Raw genomic sequence first — 25,809 nt, 5'->3', positions numbered from 1 at the left:
TAAAAACTGCAGCAAAAGGGAAGGCTCAACGGTTTGTTTGTTAAGGTTTTGTTTTGAGTCATTTCTTTTCCAACAAGTGTAATTTGACATGTTTAAGTTGTTTATGCTTTGTTTGTCTTTTATCGAGTTGTATTTTGAATTTTGGACAGTTGAAAACTTAATAACCAATCTAGGACTTATTGAAAATCAATTATTCTTAGTTTCAAATTCACAAACAAAATGTTTTATGTCTTAAGTGCTATGCCATTCACGCCACGATGTCCAGAATGAAAATTTATTTTATTCAAATTCAAGGCTGAACTTCCCAATTACAACTTACAAAATAAGAAAATTTCAAAAACAACAAAGGGATATCATCTGAAGCTAATATATTCGTGCTCGATTCCTAAGCAAACACCAAAAATACAAAAAGAAAAAAAAAAGAATAGAGGATACAAACACTTTCTTAGTTTCTGGCGACTTGTGTTTCCATCGACAAAGATTACAAGATGATGCCTTTTGCAGATAGTGTGATTGCCTGGTTTCATTATCAGTTGTCTCACTTCATTGTTAATCTGGTGAGAGTCTTGAAGACCCCGCTTCAACATTTGCAGAGCTTCCAAAAGAAATCACTCATCATTGACCATTGAATGAAGAACAACAAGGAGATGTGAATCCGGTAATAGAGGTTGCTCGTCGTTTCAGTTCTCTGTTTTGTTTTTTCAATTTTCTAATCTCTTCTCGGGCATCCTGGTACATACGTTGGTATAGGAAGAGTTATGCATTTAAGCGCTATACATTGTTTGCTCTGCTTTGCAACCAATGGGACAAATTAGATACCGTAGCTGCGGTCTCCATACATAAGTTTAGAGTATGAGAGCTGTCGTGGATGTTAGATTTTGCTGCCAACATTTGTTCTATTGGCATTGCAAGGAGATGAAAAACAAGGGCAGGGGCACCCTGCAAAGGCATAGAGGGGCTGGTGTCAACAATCTCTATCGAAATGCTGTTAAGGTCTAGAAAAAGAGAAAGAGGATGGCGAGAAGAGGCCATGTCAGAAATGAAAAAGCTCGAGCAATAGTACACTGCTTTTGCAGCTTTTCGTTCCAGCTTTGCTATCTGTTCTGCCTCTCCTTCACGAGATGTGGTTAAGAAGAAGACGAAGGAGAAGAAGAAGACAAGAGGGAATGCCAAGGCAACCGTTGAAAAATCGAGGTAGGTTTGGTTATGTCGGTTATGCACCATGATTGTTAAAATCATGTGCCAAATGCGACACTTGAAGAAGATAGTGGAGGAAGAAAGGGAATAAGAATAGAGAAAGGGAAGAGAGTGTATTTGTATATATATATACGTATATGTATATAGTGTATTTGTATATGTATATATATGATATATGTGTCCATATATGTATATGTATGTGATATGTATTTTGTATATATAGTTTGTACGAATATATTTATGGGTTGTATATATGCATGTATGTATATGTATGGTATGTATACAGGTATGTATATGTGTAAATATGTGTAGGGTATATATAACTAAATAATTGGTGTGTGTTTGTGTAAGTGTAATCTATTTTCGTTATATAACATGTTGTCTCATGCATTGTGCATAGTTTATATTATCCATTTTATATAATTTTAATACCATTTAGGATTTGAGATAAATGTATACATATGCATCATATAGTCTGCCTGTTCATATACATAAAAGAAAAGGACAATATATATATATATACATATCATCATGAGTTTTGAGGTCACCCTTTTACATCAAAAATTTAAAAAAAGAAAAAAAAGAAAAAAGAGAAAATACATCATGAAAGAAAAAATTTAAAAAATCAATGTGAAGCCATCTTCATCCTCTTCAGTGGTGGGGAAGCCTCCACGTCACTGGCGGTCTCACTGTCCTCAGAAATCTCAAGGTCAACACCAGCATCTTTGCCATTACCACTCTCCTCGCTGCTTTCTCCATTGTCCTCTTATATGCCTCTGGCTCGGGAGCCACAGGAGATGCTCTCCCTCCTCTCTTACCACAACTATTTTTGCCTCGACCACTCTCATCCTGGCCTCCTCTCCCTCGTACTAGAGCTCTCCCTCCACTCCTTCTCATGGCTGGAGGGGGTGCCATCTGACAAAATGACAGAGATCATAATATCAGAAGTGCATCGAAATTGAATGAAACAAAAAACGTTGCATAGGAGACAAAGCAAGTAAAGAAAAGGTTACCTCAATCCTGGTAGAGATCAAAGCTACCTCTCTCCTCCACACCATGAGCATCAGTGTGTCGATGAGCTCTAGGCACTGATCAGTATAAGCCATCTCTGGGCACTGTATACAAAAGAGAGATTAGCACGAAATTGAAAAAATGAGAAATAAATGAAAAGTAGTAAAGAGAAGGGTATATTGGTCGGGTCTTTGGGACGAGGATGAGTGACCGTCGTCCAAGAGGTTCTAAAGGTAACTCATTAAGAAGACCATCCGGGTGCTGAAATGTAATCACTAAGGAAAGCACCGGATGTCCGAGAGGGAAGGAAACATCGTTAACAGGAGGTGTGGGACCTCTAGCAGCAAGGGCAGCACCAATATGGGCAACATCTTTAGCGGCAAGGACATCAGCAACTCCGATAACGCGAACCACACCCTTGGTCAAAGAAGGGATAATGTGGAACCGCAAGAATGTGGTATAGTCCCTAGGAATATGAAAGGCATTAGCATCCTGCGCCAGCATTAGCTCATCGATAAGGGCCCTATCAGTGATGTCGTTGGCAGTCCTCATGAATGGAGGATGATAGAATATGAGGATCGACTTGGCCCAAAGTTTGGTGAGTGAATCGCTCCCCCAAGTAGCAGACCTTGTAGAATGGGCCCTCCAACAATACCCTCATCCTGGAAGTCTCCCAGGAAATAACATATCTCACCTTCATCGCAAGGGGCATGGCCACCCAAGGATGCCACCGAACTTACAAACGAAGAATATACAAATTAGTTGCCTAATTTAAAATATAGTGAAGAGGAAATAGAGAGTTCTGCAAATGATTACTATGTCGACAGTCACAGTGTCAAAGAAGCGACGACAAGCAATGAAGCTGCAGACATGTCGGCTACAAGGACAAAGTTTCCCATCGTAATATAGGGAGCAAGGCACTGCCATGGCAATCTCAAGTCGCGAAATATGGGCAATGGAGGGAAAGTAATTGTAAAGCCATAGTTGTACGAAAAAGCATATCAGAAAGCCAATAGGCAAAGATGAAAATGAGATAAGCGATAAAATATAACTAAATTGAAAGAAAGTGCATACTGTATCTCACAAGCCCTCTAGTAGCCCCAAAACAGATCCATCTTCCGGCGGGACACGGAGCTCATGTATCCGTAGAGGGTGACGAGGCTAACTCCACCCTAGTTGTACTCCCTCACCCACGGGAGTTCCACCATGCTGCTCAATAGATAAAGTCCTACGGTATTCTTCCTGTTTGAAAACAGGGTAGTGCCGAGGACATAAAGAAGAAACCCGTGAGCATACTTGGCTGTCTCATCTATAGTTGCTAGCTCTGTCCCATGGAAATGCTGCTAGAGCCAGTTGTATCGGATCATCCCATGGCAAGCAAGGGGTAGCATAACCCCAAGAAGAAAGATCTGAGTAGCATGCCCCTGGCTCAGGTCTAGAATAAAAGGGATCGGATCACCCCACACCAAGAGACCGGTGATCATGGAGAAGTCATAAGGGGTCATTGTCATCTCTCTGATGGATGAAAAGTAGAAGGAGTTGGTGGTGTCCTACTACCTCTCCACCAAGGCGTCATAGATCGACCGGTCCACCTATAGTGACCAGATCTCGAAGTAAAATGGGGTGAAGCTGACTCCATCCACCAGGGTGCAGACCTCAGTGGAGAGATCTCCGTACCACTGGCGAGGGACGTGGACACTCCCGTACCCTTTCACCAGTTAGCCGGTGATCTGCAACAAGAAAGTTGTTAGCATACAAAAACAAATGTAACTTTCAAGGAATTTAGAGTGTAGCATGCAACAGAAGTAAAATGAGAATACAACGAAGGGCTCATGGAAGACGTGCTTCGAACGTTCCTAAAGCACCACATCCTCTGCAACCCGTTAGGAGAACTCTGTGAATTGCAACATCCCCCGAGGACCATTGTGTGTGTGCGTGGCGTGTATGTCACAAGATCAAATGGCCTTGTCCTCAAGGGAAATGGCTCTGGTTCTGGCTCTGGCTTGATGTTCGCAGCCATGAGATCCTTGTCATGGCCCTCAACGTCCGCGGCGGGCACAAGGATATCAACCCCAGGCACCGGTGATGATAGGTGGTACGTCATCATGAGGAGCGTCGTCGCTAGCCATAGCAATTTATGGAATTAAAGGAAAGTGTGAGAAATCCAATCCAAGTTGTGGGCAATCATCAAAAATCAAAGGGGAAAAGTGATAAAATATTCTAAAAGTGATGAAACTGTGAAAAAAAAATGCAAAATCAATGGCAAATTGAAGAAATCTCAAGAGTTTTAATTTCAACAATGTTAAACTGGGGCCAATGTGTATGTGAGGGACAAAAATTCCCAGCAATATGAATTCAAGGTTAAGTTCATGGAAATGTTACTCAATATCCAAATCAAATTGAAATTCATGGTCTAAGTTTCATTTAATCAAGGGGGCATGTAACGAAAATTGCGAGCAATCTTGGTCAAATTCTAAGGGAATTGTCTAATTTATGAGCAATTGACCAAGCATTCAATGTGATATGAAATCAATGCCTAAACAGTGAGTAACTACCAAAATTCAACAGAAAATCAAGAAATTCAAAGCAAACCATGAAGAAATTCAAGAAAGTTGTCCAAGTTTGTAAGCAGTTAATCAAGGTTTTTGAGAAATTACCTTAGCTGTGAGGAGCCACCAAAAATTAGTCCAAATTGTGGGAAATCAAAACGAAAATTGTGAGGAGCAGTGAATTACACTGCAAAATCAAAGGAAAATGATGAGAGATTGCCTAAATTTGTGAAAAACACTTGTTAATCAAGCCCAAATCAAAAAATGAATACCCGAATCATGCAAAATCAAAAAAAAATTCCAAAACCTTACCTTTTTGGATTCCAATCGGTGCAAAATGCATGGAACTGTGGTGTTTTTTTGGGTTTGCATGGACAAGGGTTTGGGCAAATCGAAAAGGGGAAAAATCAAAAGAGAAAGAGTTTCGGGAGTGGGATATAGTGTTTTCGAACTAGGTGGTATAAGGAAATGAGCCCTAGGTGTGTTTTAAAGCAATCAGGTCTTAAAATCCATTTTCTACCCCATAGCCGAACAAATTGGCCGGCCGGCATATTTTTTGGTTGGCCAGCTAAATTTTTGGCCGTGTGAAACTTTTTTTTGTCGACTGGCCAATTTTTGGCCGGGTGGATAATTTTTTAGCCGGTTAGCTCATAGTTTGGCCGAGCTGCTCTATTTTTGTACGGTAAGCTCAAAAATTGGCTAGGTCACTCTTGTTTTGTATGGTTGGATTCTTGTGATGAGGCCGAGTGTTCTTATTTTTATTCAATGATGATTAAATGGCACACCCAAATAGTTTCCGCTCTTAGAAACTCAAAAGAATAGCATTTGGAATGTATGCTTTGGTGTTTCAATACTCATTTGGACTCAGTTAAAACCTTTCCCACTTTCATATGAAATACGGTTAGGTACGCCTGTTGGTTACACCACTTTTCATCATTTTGTGTGAAACGCGAGGATTTCAAGTTTACTCGGTTAAAACCTTCCCCCTTTCCATATGAAATATAGTTAGGGGTGCCCGTTGGTTACACAACCTTTCATCATTTTGCATAAAATGCGAGGATTTCAAGTTTACTAAATTAAAACCTTCTCCCTTTCCATATGAAATACAGTTAGGCACGCTTGTTGGTTACACTACCTTTCCATCTTTCGCGTGAAACGTGCTAGGATTTCAAGTTTACTCGATTAAACCTTCCCCCTTTCCGTATGAAATACAGTTAGGTATGCCTGTTGGTTGCACCACATTTCCTCCTTTCATGTGAAACGCACTAGGATTTCAAGCTTACTCAGTTAAAGCCTTTCCTCTTTCCATATGAAATACAGTTAGATACTTCTGTTGGTTACACCATCTTTCATCCTTTCACGTGAAATGCGCTAGGATTTCAAGTTTATCTAGTTAAAACCTTCCCCATTTTTGTATGAAAAACGATTATGTATGCCTATTTGTTACACCATCTTTCCTCTTTTCGCGTGAAACGCACTAGGATTTCAAGTTTACCCAGTTAAAACCTTCTCCATTTCTATATGAAATACGGTTAGGTATGCCTGTCGGTTACACCATCTTTTCTCATTTCTGTGTGAGACACGGTTAGGCCTGTTTTGATTAAGCTTAAGGCTTATTTCATATGTTGTCATCTTACAATCTTTATCATCATTGCATTGCATAGCACAATCATGAATACTCAAACAAAATCGGCTTCACGAGGTGTGTAAGTCTAACTTTCAATTGTATTTCGAGTATGCCATTTGCATTTTGCCCCTAAACTACACTAGCTTGATTCCTTGCAAAAGGATACGTAGACAACCTTCGAGTTCATATAGCGATCTCGGTTGTCCCTCTACTGTTCTATTGCATTCCGGACTCGGTTCCGTGAAGTTAGTTGTTGTATCTATCTTATTGTCATCCTTTAATTTCACTTGATTGAGTTTTAGGATGTTTTGAGGAGGGTTGTTAGAGGTTGGTTAGGCCTTGGTTTCAATTCCTTGTTGTTCAGTTTTTAGGCGGTCCGCTCGAGCGGGGATTGCACACCTCCAGTATTTCAGGTTCCTGCAAAACTTCTACAGATGTGGTTTTTACACTCAAGCGGGTTTGTTTACGCTCGAGCGGTGGCGCTCGAGCGGGTTTGTTGACGCTCGAGCGGGTAGTACTTTCTGGGTATAAGTTCTGGGAGGGAGGAATCTACGCTCGAGCGGACTGGTTTTCGCGCTCGAGTGGAAGTGCTTTATTCTTGTGTCTTAGCGCTCGAGCGGGACTTATTGCGCTCGAGCGTGTCCAGATTTTGTTCTTGGCGCTCGAGCGTTGTGTTCTCCGCTCGAGCGGGTCATGCGTATATGAGTTATCCGCTGGGTCATTTTAAATCACTTTTTCACTTTTCTTCTCTCTCTTACTTTTCCAAAAACACCATTGTTGAGCTTCTCACTCTAGAACTCTACCTTCTCTCTCTAGAACTCTACCTTCTCTCTAGGTATTGATCTAGTAGGAGTGATTTCCTTACCTTTGGCCTTTACAAAAGAGTTGTTGATCGTCGAGGGCTATCTTTTGATCCGAGAAACTTGTGATTTGGAGCAAGTTCGTTTTCATCATCTTTTCCGGTGGTTGTCATCCTTTGAGGTAGGGATTCCTACTCACTCTTATGGTCTTTGACCTAGATTTTTAGTTATTTTGATAGAGTGATGAACTTGGGAAATTTTGGGGCTTAGAGTTTCAAAATGTGCACATAGGGTTTTATGATTTTGGGCTCATAATATGTATTTTGGGTTTCGAAATGATGATATTATTGTTGGTGGGTGATATTGGAACCTTTGGGTTAATATCGAGAGTTTGAGGTAAAAGCCTTAATTTGTTGTTTAAAATTAATTGGTATAATTAATTTGGGAAAATTGTGAACTTATAGAATTGAGTTGAAAATAATGAAATTGGCTCATTACGTTGTGAAATGATGGAGTTGGATTTATAAATCGCTCGCTTTTGAAAACATTGATATTTTATCTGTTGGAGCTTTTATTATCTGTTTAGAAATAATTGCTTGGGCTACCGGTGGAGGGTAGTTTTGATTGTTGTAGACAATGCATGATGATTAGGCAAACTAAAACTAATCAATTGGATATGTCATAGAGTATGACGGTTGATAGAGTACATTAACATTATGTATTGATTGATTGTGTATATGACCTTTGTGTATATGCATTGTGTGTGGGGGAGGAGATAGGGAATGTACTCCACGGTTTAGATGAAGATAGGGGATGGACCTCTAAACCGGATGTTGTGTGGGAGGAGATAGGGGATGGACTTCACTGATACAGCTCATATGCTTGTCAGATAATGTGTTGATATAGCTCATATGCTTATCTTGGAAGTGTTGACATAGCTCATATGCTTGTCATTGGAAGTGTTGATATAGCTAATATGCATATCTATTGAATGTGGTTATAGCTTGCATGCGTATCTGTTGAGATGCTGATATAACCAATGTGTTTATCTATTGTATAAGGGGAAATGTTTAATATGAATCTTTGTTTCATATAAGTGGTTGGCCAGGTTCTGAGCCATTGATGGAAATTGTGGAATCGATAAGAAATGGAAATGGATTATGAATTGGTTTATGAAAATTGAACATTTATCAATTGCTAATGTCTTAGTCATTGCTCATACTGTGTTTAGCATATCTCTACTGGGCTGTGGCTCACCCTATATGGGAATATTATTTTCAGGTACAGGTAGCATGCCACATCCAAGGACGTAGTTTGGGAGGCTAGAGGCGGGCAGACTTTTGTTGTTTAGTTTCTTGATGTATTACATGTATATTCAAGCCAAGGGCTTAATGTGTAAATGAGTTAGTACTCTTTTGTTGTAACCAAGTGTTAACTTGGAAAGCTGTAAGCCTTTAGGGCATTTGCTTTTGTCGTTAACATGTAATACTTTTGGTAATGGAACTCTGACGAATGGAAGAATGTGGAACTTTTTATATCCATGCATGTCTATATTGATGGGTTTAATGTTATCATTTCGAGGGCGTTACAACTTGGTATCATAGCGTACCGGGTTCAAATACTTTGGGTACGTGGGAAGTGATTAGGATCACAATGGGTTTGTCTCGCTTGATAGAGACTTAGATGTAGTGTCATATGCTATGTGCTTAATTGATAACATGCTTATGTGACTATGTGGGTGTGGAATGTAGTTTCTAGGATGTTGATCGGATCCTTGGGTTGCTGGGAGTCTTGTTGGAAAAGCACTTGATCAATGTTGTTTCTAACCGGAACTCTAGTAACACCTCGGGACTATCATTATCCGGAAATGAAATTCGTAAATGCTTATGTGTTTATGTGCTTACGTGGAGTGAATTACAGTTGTCCATGCATTAGGACGAGGGTGTTATAGCTTCGGCACATCTGTGAACGTGCTAATAGTCTTGGTTACCTTTATTAGGATGTCAGGACGAGGGCATGGTAGGCGTGGCAGGCATGGTAGGCAGGAGGTACCTGTACCGGATGACGTTTCGGCAATGCAGGAGGGTGTTGGTCAGGCCAATGTGGCCGAGCCAATGGGTCAGCAGACTATGGGCGCCTTGGCCTGAGAAATAGCGGGAGCTTAGGGTATTCTCAGAGCTGAGAATCAGGTTGCTGAGGCAGGGCCTTCTTTCTTGAAGAGGGAATTCTTCCGGTCTAACTCGGACGAGTTTGTTGGGGACCCAAAGGAGCCACTTAAGGCTGACGAGTGGTTGGAACAAATGGAGAAGACGTTCGAGATGCTTGGCATCGAGGACGGGGTTTTGAAGGTGACCTTGGCATCCTTCCAGCTGAAGGGAGATGCGGGTCAATGGTGGAAGTATGAGAAGGGCAGTGTTGGTAGTACTTGGGAGGCATTTGTGAATGCTTTCCAGGAGAAGTTTTTATCTTCAGCTGCGAGGGAGAAGCTAAGAGAGCAATTTTGCCAGCTTAGACAGCAAGGCTTGTCTGTGGCCGAGTTTGAGGCTACTTTTACCAGTCTGTCCAGGTTTGCACCTGAACTGGTGGCGTCCGAGGAACGTCGTTGCTTTGAGTTTGAGCGGAAGTTGAGGCGAGGCCTCATGTTGAGGGTTGGTGGATCTTTCATCCGGGAGTATAGACGTTTGGTGGATGCTATAGCTCATATGGAGCTCATGATGCAGGAGGAGGATGAGGGGCAGAGAGGCTCCAAGAGGAGCCAAGATGGTCAGGGTGATGGCAGGAGATAGAGGGGTTCTAACCCTCAGCAGTCTCAGGGTGGTGTGGCTAGATCGACCTTTCCAGTACCGAGTACGGGCTCTGGGAGAGGTAGTCAGGGAGGCTTGACTTGCTTTGCGTGTGGCCAGCTGGGTCACAAGTCTTCGGTTTGCCCGTAGAAGGGAGGGGGTCAGCGAGCTGCTTCTTCTTCGGCTAGACCTCAGGGCCAGAGTCAGGGCAGGGGCCAGCCTTTGTCTTGCTATCAGTGTGGTCAGCCTGGGCACCTGAAGAGGTATTGCCCGCAGTTGAGTGCTACTTCAGGAGCGTCTGGTTCTAGACAGACGCAGGGATTTCAGCCAACTCAGTCTGTGCAGGCCTCGAGGGCCAATCCGGGGGCTTCGTCGTCCCAGTCAGTGCAGCAGTTGTATGCTCCTAGAGGTGAGCAGGTGGATCAGGTGGATCAGGGGCCTACAGGGCGCGTGTATGCTGTTACCGCGCAGGACTTAGTACCGGCTCCATCAGTAGTGAGAGGTACTTTCCTGTTTTGCAACTCGGTTGCTAATGTGTTGATTGATACGGGTGCATCTCATTCTTTTGTGTCTGCTGCATTTGTATCTGTTTTGGAATTGGAGTTAGCACAGTTAGCATCTCCTATATGTGTGGTATCACCTATTGGTAGTGAGTTGATCTTGAAACAAGGTGTTAGAGGTTGTGATATAGAGGTCGCCGACCATAGGCTTCCTTTTCCTTTTGTTGTCATGCCCATGAAGGGTTTTGATATTATTTTGGGTATGGACTGGCTATCGTTATATCGAGCTGTTATTGATTGCTACCGCCAGAGGGTTACGGTTTGTACCTTAAGCGGGGAGTGTTTCCATTTCTTGGGGGATCGGGTTAGTAGTGTGCTGCCACCGATGTATGATCCGCGAGGGCGGAGTGAGCTTAGTGGTTTACTTGCTAGCTTTTTGAGTGGTGAGTGTGATGAGACCCAAATTGTTTTGCCGAGGGTGGTTTGTGAGTATTCGGATGTCTTTCTCGAGGATCTCGTTAGTTTGCCACCTCATCAAGAGATAGAGTTCTCTATTGATTTAGTGCCCGGCACAGCGCCGATTTCTATGGCACCTTATCGTTTTGCCCCAGCCGAGTTGAGTGAGTTGAAGATTCAGCTCTAGGAATTGTTAGACAAGGGTTTTGTTCGCCCTAGTGTTTCGCCGTGGGGAGCACCGGCCCTCTTTGCTAAAAAGAAAGATGGTGCCTTGAAATTGTGTATAGACTACCGGAAGTTGAATCGGGCTACGGTCAAGAATAAGTACCCTATGCCCCGTATAGATGATCTGTTTGACCAGTTGAAGGGTTCCCGTTGTTTCTCTAAGATAGACTTGAGATCAGGTTACCACCAGTTGAGGGTCAGGGAGGAGGATATTCCTAAGACGGCATTCCGTACACGGTATGGCCATTATGAGTTTCTGGTGATGCCATTCGGGCTTACCAATGCACCGGCAGTCTTTATGGACTTGATGAACCGGATCTTCCGGAAATTCTTGGATCGATTTGTAGTCGTTTTCGTAGACGACATTCTTATCTATTCGCCTTCTGAGGAGGAGCATGATGAACACTTGAGAGTGGTGCTTGAGTTGCTTAGAGCCCATAGGCTGTATGCCAAGTTTGGGAAGTGTGAGTTCTGGCTAGGAGAGGTGAAGTTCTTAGGCCATATGGTATCCAGGGAAGGGGTGTCTGTTCATACATCCAAGGTAGAGGCAGTCCAAGATTGGGCACAGCCTAAGAGTGTGTTTGAGATCCACAGTTTTCTGGGATTAGCTGGGTATTACCGTCGATTTGTGAAAGATTTCTCCAGGTTAGCTTCGCCGTTGACTAGATTGACGCGGAAAGGGGTCAAGTTCGTATGGAGTGAGACTTGTGAAAAGTCGTTCCAAGAGTTGAAGGTTAGATTGACCACCGCTCCGGTTTTGATTATTCCGGAGAGAGGGTTGGGTTATGCGGTTTATTGTGATGCCTCACAAGAGGGTTTGGGTTGTGTGTTAATGCAAGAGGGGAAAGTGGTAGCTTACGGCTCACGTCAGTTGAAAATTCACGAGAAGAATTACCCTACACACGACCTAGAGTTAGCAGCAGTGATCTTTGCCTTGAAAATTTGGAGGCACTACCTTTATGGTGAGAGGTTCGAGGTGTTCTCGGACCACAAGAGTTTGAAGTACCTGTTTACCCAGAGGGACTTGAATTTGAGGCAGAGGAGATGGATGGAGTTCATTGAGGACTACGATTTTGAGTTGCACTATCACCCAGGAAAGGCCAATGTTGTGGCCGATGCCCTCAGTAGGAAATCCATAGGTAATGTAGCTTGTATAGCCATCCGGGAGTGGGAGATGTTGGGAGCACTTGGCGAGTTTGATTTGCTACTGGGCGAATCCGTTGAGGCTGCGGCCTTGTTTTCTGTTGTTGCACAGCCTACACTAGTGACTCGAGTGTTAAAGGCACAGAGAGGTGACCTTGAGGTAGAATCCCTCCGAGAGAAGATCTCAAGTGGGAAGGTTGAGAAGGGTTTGACAGTGTATCCCGACCAGAGTGTGAGATACCGTGACCGTTTGTTTGTGCCGGAGTCTTGCCGAGAGGAAGTACTCCGAGAGTTCCATCATTCACGCCTTGCGGTGCATCCGGGAGGCACTAAGATGTATCAAGATTTAGGTCGCCAGTTTTGGTGGCGAGGTATGAAGAGAGATGTGGCTGTTTTCGTATCGAAGTGCCTTACTTGCCAGCAATTGAAGGCCGAGCATCAGAGGCCAGCGGGTTTGTTGCAACCCTTGCCTATTGCCGAGTGGAAGTGGGAGCATGTCACTATGGACTTCGTTGTAGGTCTTCCGAGGACTCAGCGGGGTAGTGATGCCATTTGGGTGGTTGTAGACCGGTTGACTAAGTCGGCGCACTTCATTCCTATGCGCGTGAGAGATTCGGTAGATCATCTTGCCGACTTGTATATTCGGGACATAGTGAGATTGCACAAGGTCCCAGTGACGATCGTCTCAGATAGAGATCCTCGTTTTACTGCCAGGTTGTGGCAGAGTTTGCAGAGTGCCTTGGGCACTAAGTTAACCTTTAGTATGGCTTATCACCCGCAGACTAACGGGCAGTCCGAGCGTACTATTCAAATCCTTGAGGATATGCTTCGAGGTTGTGTCCTTGACTTTAGTGGGACGTGGGAGAGGCACTTGCCCTTGGTAGAGTTTGCCTACCACAACAGCTTTCAGTCTAGTATCGGTATGGCACCGTTTGAGGTCTTGTACGGCCGACCGTGTAGGTCTCCAGTTTGTTGGGCCGAGGTGGGTGATGCACCTTTGTTGGGTCCGAAGTTGGTTAGGGAGACGACGGAGAAAGTTAAGCTTATCCGTAGGAGGCTTGTTACAGCCTAGAGTCGTCAAAAGAGTTATGCCGACCGTAGGAGGAGGCCTTTGGCGTTTGAGATAGGTGATCATGTTTTCTTGAGAATATCACCTATGCGAGGTTTGATGAGATTCGGGAAGAGTGGGAAGTTATCCCCTCGGTTTATTGGGCCTTTTGAGATCCTTGAGAGGATTGGCGAGGTTGCTTATCGTTTGGCGTTGCCGCCGCAGTTGTCCAGAGTTCATGACGTGTTTCATGTGAGTATGCTTCGGAAGTATGAGCCGGATCCATCGCATGTGTTAGATTGGACCGACTTAGAGGTAGATGAGGATGCCTCGTATGAGGAGAGACCGGTCCGGGTCTTGGATAGGCGGGATCAAGTCCTGCGTGGCAAGACCATCCCTTTGGTAAAGGTTTTGTGGAAACATCACGGAGTGGAGGAAGCCACTTGGGAACGTGAGTTGGAAGTCCGCGAGAAATATCCAGACTTGTTTATTGATGAGTAATCTTGTATTTAGATTTCAGAATGTTGTTGGACTTAAGAGCTTCATATATGTCTTAAGTTGTAAAACATTGGTAATGTTTCGGTTTAATGAAAGTATGTTGTAGAACTTACCTTGATATGGGGGTTAATTATGATATTGCATATGTTGGCTATATTGTAGAATTGGAGTTGTATCATGTATATTGATTATGATATGAACTGTGAACCATGTATGTTGGAAATGGTTGGAAATGGAAGAAAATTGCATGCTAATAATGCACGTGTAATATATGTTGTGAGGTGCCTCTTGAAAGGAGATGGGATGGACCGGTAATGGGTCGGGTTGTTTAATATTATGTTATAATATTGTTGAGAAAGGAGAAAACCTGTTTTTGAAAAACTTGTGTTTAATTTCGGGGACGAAATTCTTTAAGGGGGGGAGGTTATAGCGATCTCGGTTGTCCCTCTACTGTTCTGTTGCATTCCGGACTCGATTCCGTGAAGTTGGTTGTTGTAGCTATCTTGTTGTCGTCCTTTAATTCCACTTGATTGAGTTTTAGGATGTTTTGAGGCGGGTTGCTACAGGTTGGTTAGGCGTTGGTTTCAATTCCTTGTTGTTCAGTTTTTAGGCGGTCCGCTCGAGCAGGTCTTCTTGCGCTCGAGCGGGGATTGCACACCTCCAGTATTTCGGGTTCTTGCAAAACTTCTGCAGATGTGGTTTTTACGCTCGAGCGGGTTTTTTTAAGCTCGAGCGGTGGCGCTCGAGCGGGTTTGTTGACGCTCGAGCGGGTAGTACTTTCTGGGTATAAGTTCTGGAAGGGGGGAATCTACGCTCGAGCGGACTGGTTTTCGCGCTCGAACGGAAGTGCTTTATTCTTGTGTCTTGGCGCTCGAGCGGGACTTATTGCGCTCGAGCGTGTCCAGATTTTGTTCTTGGCGCTCGAGCGTTGTGTTCTCCGCTCGAGCGGGTCATGCGTATATGAGTTATCCGCTGGGTCATTTTAAATCACTTTTTCACTTTTCTTCTCTCTCTTACTTTTCCAAAAACACCATTGTTGAGCTTCTCACTCTAGAACTCTACCTTCTCTCTCTAGAACTCTACCTTCTCTCTAGGTATTGATCTAGTAGGAGTGATTTCCTCACCTTTGGCCTTTACAAAAGAGTTGTTGATCGTCGAGGGCTATCTTTTGATTCGAGAAACTCGTGATTTGGAGCAAGTTCGTTTTCATCATCTTTTCCGGTGGTTGTCATCCTTTGAGGTAGGGATTCCTACTCACTCTTATGGTCTTTGACCTAGATTTTTAGTTATTTTGATAGAGTGCTGAACTTGGGAAATTTTGGGGCTTAGAGTTTCAAAATGTGCACATAGGGTTTTATGATTTTGGGCTCATAATATGTATTTTGGGTTTCGAAATGATGATATTATTGTTGGTGGGTGATATTAGAACTTTTGGGTTAATATCGAGAGTTGGGGGTAAAAGCCCTAATTTGTTGTTTAAAATTAATTGGTATAATTAATTTGGGAAAATTGTGAACTTATGGAATTGAGTTGAAAATAATGAAATTGGCTCATTACGTTGTGAAATGATGGAGTTGGATTTATAAATCGCTCGCTTTTGAAAACATTGATATTTTATCTGTTGGAGCTTTTATTATCTGTTTAGAAATAATTGCTTGGGCTACCGGTGGAGGGTAGTTTTGATTGTTGTAGACAATGCATGATGATTAGACAAACTAAAACTAATCAATTGGATATGTCATAGAGTATGACGGTTGATAGAGTACATTAACATTATGTATTGATTGATTGTGTATATGACCTTTGTGTATATATGCATTGTGTGTGTGGGAGGAGATAGGGGATGTACTCCACGGTTTAGGGGAAGATAGGGGATGGACCTCTAAACCGGATGTTGTGTGGGAGGAGATAGGGGATGGACTCCACTGATACAGCTCATATACTTGTCAGATAATGTGTTGATATAGCTCATATGCTTATCTTGGAAGTGTTGACATAGCTCATATGCTTGTCATTGGAAGTGTTGATATAGCTAATATGCATATCTGTTGAATGTGGATATAACTTGCATGCGTATCTGTTGAGATGCTGATATAACCAATGTGTTTATCTATTGTATAAGGGGAAATGTTTAATATGAATCTTTGTTTCATATAAGTGGTTGGCCAGGTTCTGAGCCATTGATGGAAATTGTGGAATCGATAAGAAATGGAAATGGATTATGAATTGGTTTATGAAAATTGAACATTTATCAATTGCTAATGTCTTAGTCATTGCTCATACTATGTTTAGCATATCTCTACTGGGCTGTGGCTCACCCTATATGGGAATATTATTTTCAGGTACAGGTAGGATGCCACCTCCAATGACGTAGTTTGGGAGGCTAGAGGCGGGCAGACTTTTGTTGTTTAGTTTCTTGATGTATTACATGGATATTCAAGCCAAGGGCTTAATGTGTAAATGAGTTAGTACTCTTTTGTTGTAACCAAGTGTTAACTTGGAAAGTTGTAAGCCTTTAGGGCATTTGCTTTTATCGTTAACATGTAATACTTTTGGTAATAGAACTCTGACGAATGGAAGAATGTGGAACTTTTTATATCCATGCATGTCTATATTGATGGGTTTAATGTTATCATTTCGAGGGCGTTACAGTTCAACCAATTGCATTTTCCTCTTGCTTGTTTCCCTAAGTCTTATGGCCTTGTTAAAAGTATCATCTTCGAGCTTTGACATTCACCCACGTCATGGAATGACTTTGAGTTCTGTCAAAAAGGGGCAACTGTAGATACCTCATTTTGACCGGCCCTAAGACGTGGACATTTTCTTTTGATTACCCAATGATGAAAAACAAGAATGTGCTATCTCACAAAATACTCAATAAGAAAGATGAAATTTGAACTTTCTTCCTAACCCTAAGCCTGTTTTGGCCAAGTGTTTAAGTCCCGTTCAAAACTCTCTTTCGAAACTTTCTTTCCATACTTTGTTATGAGTATTTCCATAATGTTCTGAGACTCATTTTTAAACTTCAAAATGAAACGTTTTTTCAATTTCTTGAGCAAAGAACAGTGTGGAAATAGGAGGACATGATGACAATTATATCAAAAAATCCTGTTTTGCACAAAATAGTCAAGCCAAGGCCAATATTTTGGCTGGCCAGCTAACTTTTTGGTCAATCAGCCAAGACATTGGTCGCCGGGCTAATTTGTCCAGGAACAGGGTAGGTTCAGCAGAATTTTTGTTTAATGTGTATGAGACATGCCACCTTAGATATTTCTGATACATTCATGCACGAAATGCATACACACTTAACCTCCATTGCCAAAAGCAGTTGCCCCTTTCAAAAAAATGAGTAGCTAAAGTAAGGGTCGAGTGCTTTATCCTGTCACCTCATGATCCATTGTCTTTCACTTGTCTCCCACCATCTTCTTGACTAAGTCTTCCACCATTGCATATAGAAGAAGATCAGATTGTTGAGAAAGAGAGAGGTGGAGAAGAGATTGATAGAAAGAGAAGTCTTGCTTGAATTAAGAGTAAAAATTAAGCTATAAACCATCATTTTCCATATACACAGTTATACCATCTTTTATATATCAAAACCATCTAAGAAATTCCATTATAGCCAAATTCTAATAGCTTTGATCAAAAGAAGAGTAATTGTTGTTGAAAGTGAGAAAATCAAATAGTTAAACACTCCCCCCCCCCTCTCACACACACACACTATTAAACAATTCAAATCACCATTCTAACAAGAATTTTGAATTTTTGAATTTAGAATTGAGAACATACTTCATACACTTGAGGGTGACCAACAGAGAGTTTGGAAATCAAGAAGTTCATCCTTTCTTTGGAAGGTGGATTTTTAACTTATAAAGTATGATTTGCATAAAATAATAAAATAATTTATGATTACTCAAGATATAATATAACTCACCTTAATGTTGATCCCTTCTATTTATTTTTACTTCCTCTGATTCCTTCCGAGGTCCTCTCTTTACTCACTATTTCATTTGTCTTCTTTTTTTTTGGTTTATGTTGCCTTGCCACTACCTCAACTGTTTATATACATGGCCCTAGGTGCTAATTCACCCCTAATTGATGATTTATCCATATAGATATCTTTACTTAGGTCCCTAGACTCTCCAAGTTGCTAACTTTATTAATTGCCACCCTTTGCTCCAAGATGATCTTAGCTCCTAGGTAGACAACTCATACAACTTAAACCCTAATTCCACTTGGGTCCATACAATCTACTAAATGCATGGTTATGTGTTGGTTGGCCCAAATTATATAATAACTACATTGTTATGTTTTGATAAAACCAATGCCCCTTTTCAAATTAGATTACATTTTAGCACATAAGACTATGAAATTAAATATTTTATTATATTATATATATATATATATATATATTATTAATTTAATTAAATATTTGAGATGTCACAAAATATGTCTTAAAAAAAAGTACCATTTTCTAAGATTTACAGTAAAAATAAAAGTAAAATAAAAAAACTACATTTCAAAGCAGCTTTATAGAATTTTGTTTGCTTTGAAATGTATATGTACTGGTTTCAAAGATTTAATAAGATAATAATTAATATACATGTCCCTAACGTTAACAAGGAGAAGTCATAGTGAAGTGGTTCATGACACTCCATCTCTTCAGGTGGTCCTCGATTCGAGCCCTATCAACTAGGACGTCAAAACTACACAGCCCACGTAACAGTATCCCCAGACCCTAACAAATGAAAGAGTTCATTTCTCAAAATAAATGAGAGAGTTGAAATGGGCTATCTGATGAAAGGTTTTATACATTTGCCATTTCTCAATGCCTTTCTGTAGACGAGTACTCTGTTTTTTTCATTTTGAATAATTTATAACAATACATATGTTGAACATAGAGTAAATTATTTAAGAATAATGTTTTGTAGCTCGAAACTTTTCTCCCTGAATCCCTCGAATGCCCAAAACGACGTCATTTTGGGCATTTTCCTTTTCTTTTTTTTTTCCTTCCATTTTCCAGTCTGAAACGCAGAGAGGAAGAGGGAGAGAAAGAGAGAAGAAGAGGGGAAGAGAGAAAGAGAAAGAGAGAGAAAGAGAAGAGAGGTTCGCCGATCGCCGATCGTCGCCCAGCCCGGTCGTCGTCGCAGCCCAACTCCGTCGCAGCCCAGCCCCGCCATCGCCTTTGCCCCCTGTCTCCGCCTCCGCCCCCCTCATCTGCCTCCACCTCTACTGTCACGACCCCAAACCGCCCCTAGTAGTTTGGTGCCGTGATGGCCAGTAATCCGTAATTACCGAAGGCCAACTTACAAAATTCACACACAATCAGAGTATTTATATAGGGGGCTCACAAATGCGGAAGCAATAATTCAAGATACAAGTGGTCCATAAGAGCAGTGCATAAGTCAAATGAAATGGCATACATCTTTACATAGCTTTACAACTTGAATACATAAAGAAATGAAGTACAAAATACATATCACATATTAACAAAAGGGCTTCTCAGCCGACATGTTCAAATACAAAAGCTTCAAGATTGCCGACGTCCTCACTGCTGACATAACATGCATACAAAACACACATCTCGGCGTAGCCGACTTCTAACTTGTTACCTACATATATACATAGGGAGGGTGAGCTTGGATACTCAGTGAATGATATAAGTAATAAAGGGGTAAATGAATGATTCCCGAGGTTCTTGTCAAAACAATACATATGTCATAACTTGTACAAAACAAAGCATGGGATGAATCAAGTTCATTAATCAAATCTTGGTCTTTCAAATCTTGCTTGGGATGTTAATAACATCTACATAATACTTGTGATGACATTCCGGACAAAACAAGGGAATAATCGACCCGGAATCGATTAGACAAATCCACCCGTTCATAGACCGTCGATGGGGCCATCCGTTCATAGACCGTCGATGACAGAGATCTTTCAAACATGGTGCTACATGGGCTTAGAGTCCCCTAGCATGGGAGGACTTTCCAAGAATGTCATCCAAAACAAAGCTAATTACTTGATACACAAAATAGAGATAATCATTCATGCTTGATCAAATACTTTTCTAAAACGAAGCAAGGCTTTGTCAAAACTTTATAACATAACTTTATTAAAAATACCACTCACTTAGTTCTTGGGACGTCGGGATCAAGGCAAAGGTCCAAGTCCTATAAACACGTGGCAAAGTCTATTGAACGCACTCTTAAAACAAGCTTCACATGAATGCAAATGATCTAGGGAAAACATGCTGGAAACATCTAGGGAAAACATGCTGGAAATCATCTAGGGAAAACATGCTGAAATCATCTAGGGAAAACATGCTGAAAACATCTAGGGAAAACATGCTGGAAAACATCTAGGGAAAACATGCTGGAAACATCTAGGGAAAACATGCTGGAAATCATCTAGGGAAAACATGCTGAAATCATCTAGGGAAAACATGCTGAAAACATCTAGGGAAAACATGCTGGAAAACATCTAGGGAAAACATGCTGGGTACCAACCAGGTCCTGGAATGGATGCACAGAGATGATCTAGGCTAAAACGACCTAGCTGGGTGAACTCAGGAGGTCTTGGCCGAGGTGTGGTTACCTAGGCTTCAGTATGCAGCTGTCTGCCGAGGTGTTACAAGGTGCCGGCATGGGTGTACCATGGTCAGCCTAGGTGTGCAGTGGTTAGCCTAGGTGTGCATGCAAGATAAACTAACGTGCAAGTGATCATGCAAGGTAGACCGAGGTGTGTGATCTAGGCAAGAGTGGTCTCGGTGATCACACCTAGGGAAATGAAGCCTGGAAATCTGGGTTTCCTCCTTGAAGAACATGAAGAACATGAGCATGAGGAACATGAAGAACATGAATGCTAAAATCATAACTTGTTATTACAAGATCTGGGATTTCATGACATGAGTTCGAAAACATGGACCTGGGTACCCATATTTGAAAATCATGCAAGAACAAACACAAAAACATGGATCTAGGCATGAGCCTTCGGATCAAAACGTGACTTTTCTTGAAGAACACATGAAAACCATTTTCTCTTTCTAAAACCGAACTTCAAAGCAATGCATGGCTTACAAATCATATTCAATCATGCAATGCAATATCATAAACATATAGAACAACAAGAGCGGATCAAGAATTTAACCTTAGAACACGGATCTAACGGTTCGATCTCAAAGAATCAAGCTTGGAAATCCACTCTCTCTCAAGAACTCTTCTCCCTCTTCTAGAGCTTCTCTCTCTACTCTTCAAAACAAGATACAACAAATGAGGGGCTTCTCTCTCTGCCGGCTGACTTAACTCTCAGCTCGGACACGTGGCAACGGTTGGTTGGTTCTCTTAAAAAAGGTGATAGATTGACAAGACAAGGCCCTGACAAGGCGTATCTAGCAAGCTACTCGGAATGACACTCCGGCAAGGGGTGACATCGGCTAACCACAAGACTTCGGCAACTAGGGTGACAATGACCTCGGCTAGGAAGGACAACACTTGACTAAGCTGTGCCACACCTCGGCCTAGATGTGCCACACCTCGGTCTAGGTCATTCCAGTCCCAGAACAAGATCACTAGGTGCAAGGATTAAGGATCTCGGACGCTTAGGTGATAACATCTCGGCCAATATGCCTAGGTGATGTTGGAGGTCAACCAAAGGGGTTCCAAGATGGTCCAAGGTGTAAGAGGTTCAAAGGTGTGACCTAGGCTTAACATGACCTAGGCTTGGCATGACCTAGGCTTGGCATGACCTAGGCTTGACATGACCTAGGCTTGCCATGACCTAGGCTTGGCATGACCTAGGCTTAACATGACCTAGGCTTGACATGACCTAGGCTTAACATGACCTAGGCTTGACATGACCTAGGCTTAACATGACCTAGGCTTGACATGACCTAGGCTTAATATGACCTAGGCTTAATATGACCTAGGCTTCACATGACCTAGGCTTCACATGACCTAGGCTTAACATGACCTAGGCTTGGCATGACCTAGGCTTAACATGACCTAGGCTTAACATAGCAAGGAAAGAACAAAGCATGCATACAACACTTAGGGAAAACATGATAGCATCAAGACAAGACAAGAACCTTTACCTAGGCAAAACAAGTCCAAGTCTACAAATGCAAGCTTAACAAGACAAAATCATACAAATGTACATGAACATGACTAAGACATGAATGTGGGTTATTACATCTACCTAAGCCCCCCTCTGGTTGATGTTGGACCCTCCTTTCCTTGTTCTTCTTTCTTCTTTTTTTCAAATTCGGGGGATTCGGGGGAGGGCTTTTTCAAGCTACCAATCAAGATTCATTATTTAATTGCATACTCATCACATTACCCTTTCAGTTATAGTAATGTTTTGAAAACTGAAACTGCTGAAAGTTATTATTTTAAATGGGCCATTTATAAATCATTTCCCAAATAAACATAACAGCACAGTCTTCTATTTTTCCATATTCATTGCACAGTAATCATTTTAATATCATAAATTCCAACAAAAAAAAATTGTAAGAAATAAATCAGAAAAATAACTTTAAGATACATGCCTAGATTAATTTCGTGCTTAACTACCCTAAGCTAAGACCTTGTAAGCACACATGAATTATTTTGCATTTGCTACATGATTTGCAACAATTTTTTTGGGGTGGTTAGATCAGACAATTGGATTTGAGCCAAGTGGTTCTTCAAGATTTTAAGCTTAATAGTTAGATTTGACATTTGTTTTTGGTGTTTGGTTGCAACTATGCTAGGCTCTTTGAATAGTTGTGCTCAACATGTAATGATGATGATGATTATTTTTTAGTGTTTGAATTCGATCTATAAGTTTTGATCTATTTATAATTTATTTATAATATTTTGTATTGAATTATAAGTTGAGAAGTTTAACTAGTTCAATTGTATTTATTCTTTCCTTAACAATTCTAGGTTAATTTCAAAATTAAGGGTTATTTGATGCAAAGGGGCTTGTCAAACACTCTCGAGCTCAACTGCTCAACGCTTAGCGAGTGAATCTCTACAAAGTTCATTTAATTGCACATTTTCAAGATGTATGTCTTGGTTAACTTCAACCACTATCTATTAACACTCCGAAACATCCAGGTGACTCACACAACTCGACCCAACCAAACTTCAAATGGGTGGTTTTGATACTATGCGAGAGTATATTTTGCATTGTGAAATAAGTCAAAGCTTTGTAATCAAGATGGACTATCTAGGAACTGAGATCTACAAAAATAACAATCAATGAGAGCTACTCTACTGGGGTTCGCCGAGAAACTCCGCCGACGCAAAATTCAAAGACTTAGAGAGATGGAGGGAGGGAGAGAGAAAGAGAGAGTATCCGTGCATAACTCTAGAAGAGGATTGTAGTTATCTATTATAGGCAACGTCTACCTTGCTCTCCAATTGTTGTATTGGCGGTCTATCCCATTTGAAAATCTAAAAACCCTCAAGATATTGATTTGTGATTATACTTCAATTTCAAATAGTGAATATCAATATTAATCAAACAATCAATGACAAATCAGCACAATGATTTAATGTGGAAAAAAACCACAATGGGAGACCTCCAATTGTGATAAAAAAAAACCACGGGCCAAAGCTACAAAGCAATCCACCAAGAAGACATAAAAGAATTACACACGAGTGCTCTCAATTACCTAGCAAATCTATGCCCGAATTGAACCGAACTCGATGTGCCTCTTCTACTACCATTTTCACCTCAGAACTACTTTGTCCAACATTGAATACACAACCCTGATATTGAATCGGCCCAAGTTCTCTGGAATCTACCGATGAACACTTCTCTCTTTATGTGAATAAAAAATGAAAACAACCCTTCATGTTTATCAATATATAGTTCGTTGATCAATTAATCACCTTCTTATATCAAGAAAACTCATATAAACAACCCTCTAATGTAGAACACTTTTTTACTCTTCTCTGAGAATTTGGATGAGTTAAACACTAAAAACAACAAACGATGTACTTAATAGAAAACAGAGCCGCGAAAACCGCTTGAGCGCACACTTCACCGCTTGAGCGGTGTGAGTAAAGGCGGTGCAAAACATATAAGCCAACCACTCGAGTGCACATTTCACTGCTTGAGCGGTGAAACATATTTCTCAGAAGTTCAGTTTGCAGGCAGAGAGCTACTGAATGACCAACTTCATCACTAGAGCATACAAATGATCGCTTGAGCGATCAAATTACTTTAACTTCTTTTTGGCTTTGGGGATCCCCATACATAGTCAGTTAAGTGGCAAACAAGCAAGGCTCAAGAAGCAGAATGTCAGCACAAACTTCTCTGCACAAGCACAATTCGGGTTGGATTTGTATCTAAACACTCAAAGCCTCATTAAAACAAAAAAATGAATAACATTGCAACTGAAAGAAATTTTGTCAAATGTGATTGCCAATTACGAAGACCAAACACCATTGTCTTGTTTGCAATTGCACTTGAATAAGAGAGATTAACGACGAGTCTGCTAAGCATAATGCCTACAAGAATGTGTTCGGTGTCATTTTGTAGAATGAAATATCATTTCCTAATTGTTTTCACAATAATAAAGAATCAAGGCGACACGTCCTCCCTCATATGACTTTAGGTCAAGTGTAAGGCTTATCCCTTCTTATATCTTTGCTCTGACCGAGGCTGTTCTTTTGTACGACCTGATTTGAATAGTAGAACCAAACTTGGTTCCTTTGACTTAGAGCATCTAGTATATGTTATTGCTTGGTCTACCTTGGAATGCCTAATTGGGCTTAGTCCATGTCACGCCCCCAAAATAATACAATTAACCCATCCATAAGAGAAGAGTGCATAATAGAATGGATATACTTTCATTCATCAGAGTTTATATTACAAAAGATATTACATGCATTATACATTCATAAATGTTCATCCTGAATCTATAGCATGTAATATTAGTTAATAACAACAAAATAAATGCCCTACGGGCTTACATCTTTCCAAGATATCACTTGGTTACAAGAAAATAGAGCCCTAAGCTCTATACATGTAAAGCCCTCGACTTGAATAAACATTTAAACACAAAACAACAAAATAGAGCCTCCAGCTCCTAAGTCCTTCCAAGCTACGTCCTTGGAGGAAGCATGTCACCGGTACTTGAAAATGGTTTCCCAAGTAGGGTGAGCCAAAGCCCAGTAGAAACAGTCTAATACAATGTATGAAGTTTAACTAAGGTATAAGCGTCAGACAAATGTTCAATATTCATGACCAACTTTCATCCTTCCTACGACCATTCAATATTGGTATTCACATCTTGATTCATTCTTATTTATTCATTTCAGGTTAATTCATTTCGTTCATGTCACAAGACAAATATACATAACTCTCTAGATGATCCAACTAAGACTGCAACTTAATGGTTCTCTATTAACATAACCATCATACAAACACTTTAACCTTGCCGTTTTGTGAAAATTTCATCTGCGAGATCGGCACCCATATATACATAAGATTTCGGAACTTTCACCCTAGACATTCCGGCCAACTTAATTCTCAATGGAGTCCATCCCCTATCTCCTCCAAAACAATGGAGTACATCTCATCTCTTCTCCCAAAACATTATACATATACAATGTATTTAAATTCATCATCATATACAATGACTATCCATAACACATATTCAATGCCTTAATCATACCGTCATATTCAATGACAAACTTAAATGATTAGTTTCAATTCATCTAATCCTTATGCAATTTCTACAACAATCATAGCTATCCTCCACCGATAGCCCAATACAGATATTTCCAAACAGATATACAATCTTTATAACAGATAATTTATCAAATTTCCATGAATGAATGATTAAACAAATCCAACTACACCATTCATTTACACCTTTTCCCAATCTCACATTCCTTACAACAATTTCATTATTTATACAAAATACTATTCAAGACACATCTAGGGTAAATCTCCCCCTTATTCAAATATTAACCTAAAGG

At 41.0% G+C, this 25,809-nt stretch overlaps 1 long non-coding RNA gene across 2 annotated transcripts; it reads right to left on the bottom strand.

Moving 5' to 3' along the window:
• Positions 1-1,729: 1,729 nt before the first annotated feature.
• LOC114307004 (uncharacterized) lies at positions 1,730-5,358 on the bottom strand. Of its 2 annotated transcripts, XR_014331661.1 has the most exons (4): positions 5,065-5,358; positions 4,866-4,944; positions 2,211-4,329; positions 1,730-2,112 (listed from the first exon to the last, which is right to left on the bottom strand). It is a non-coding gene; the product is annotated as an uncharacterized LOC114307004 (long non-coding RNA). The 2 variants fall into 2 exon arrangements; XR_014331660.1 differs by having other exon boundaries at positions 4,866-5,358.
• Positions 5,359-25,809: the final 20,451 nt, after the last annotated feature.

Source organism: Camellia sinensis, chromosome 6 (genome assembly GCF_055761805.1).
Source record: "Camellia sinensis isolate YWXY chromosome 6, ASM5576180v1, whole genome shotgun sequence".
NCBI classification, from domain to species: Eukaryota; Viridiplantae; Streptophyta; class Magnoliopsida; order Ericales; family Theaceae; genus Camellia; species Camellia sinensis.
The sequence above is the reverse complement of the archived record's forward strand: the minus strand, read 5'-3'. Positions and strand labels throughout refer to the sequence as shown.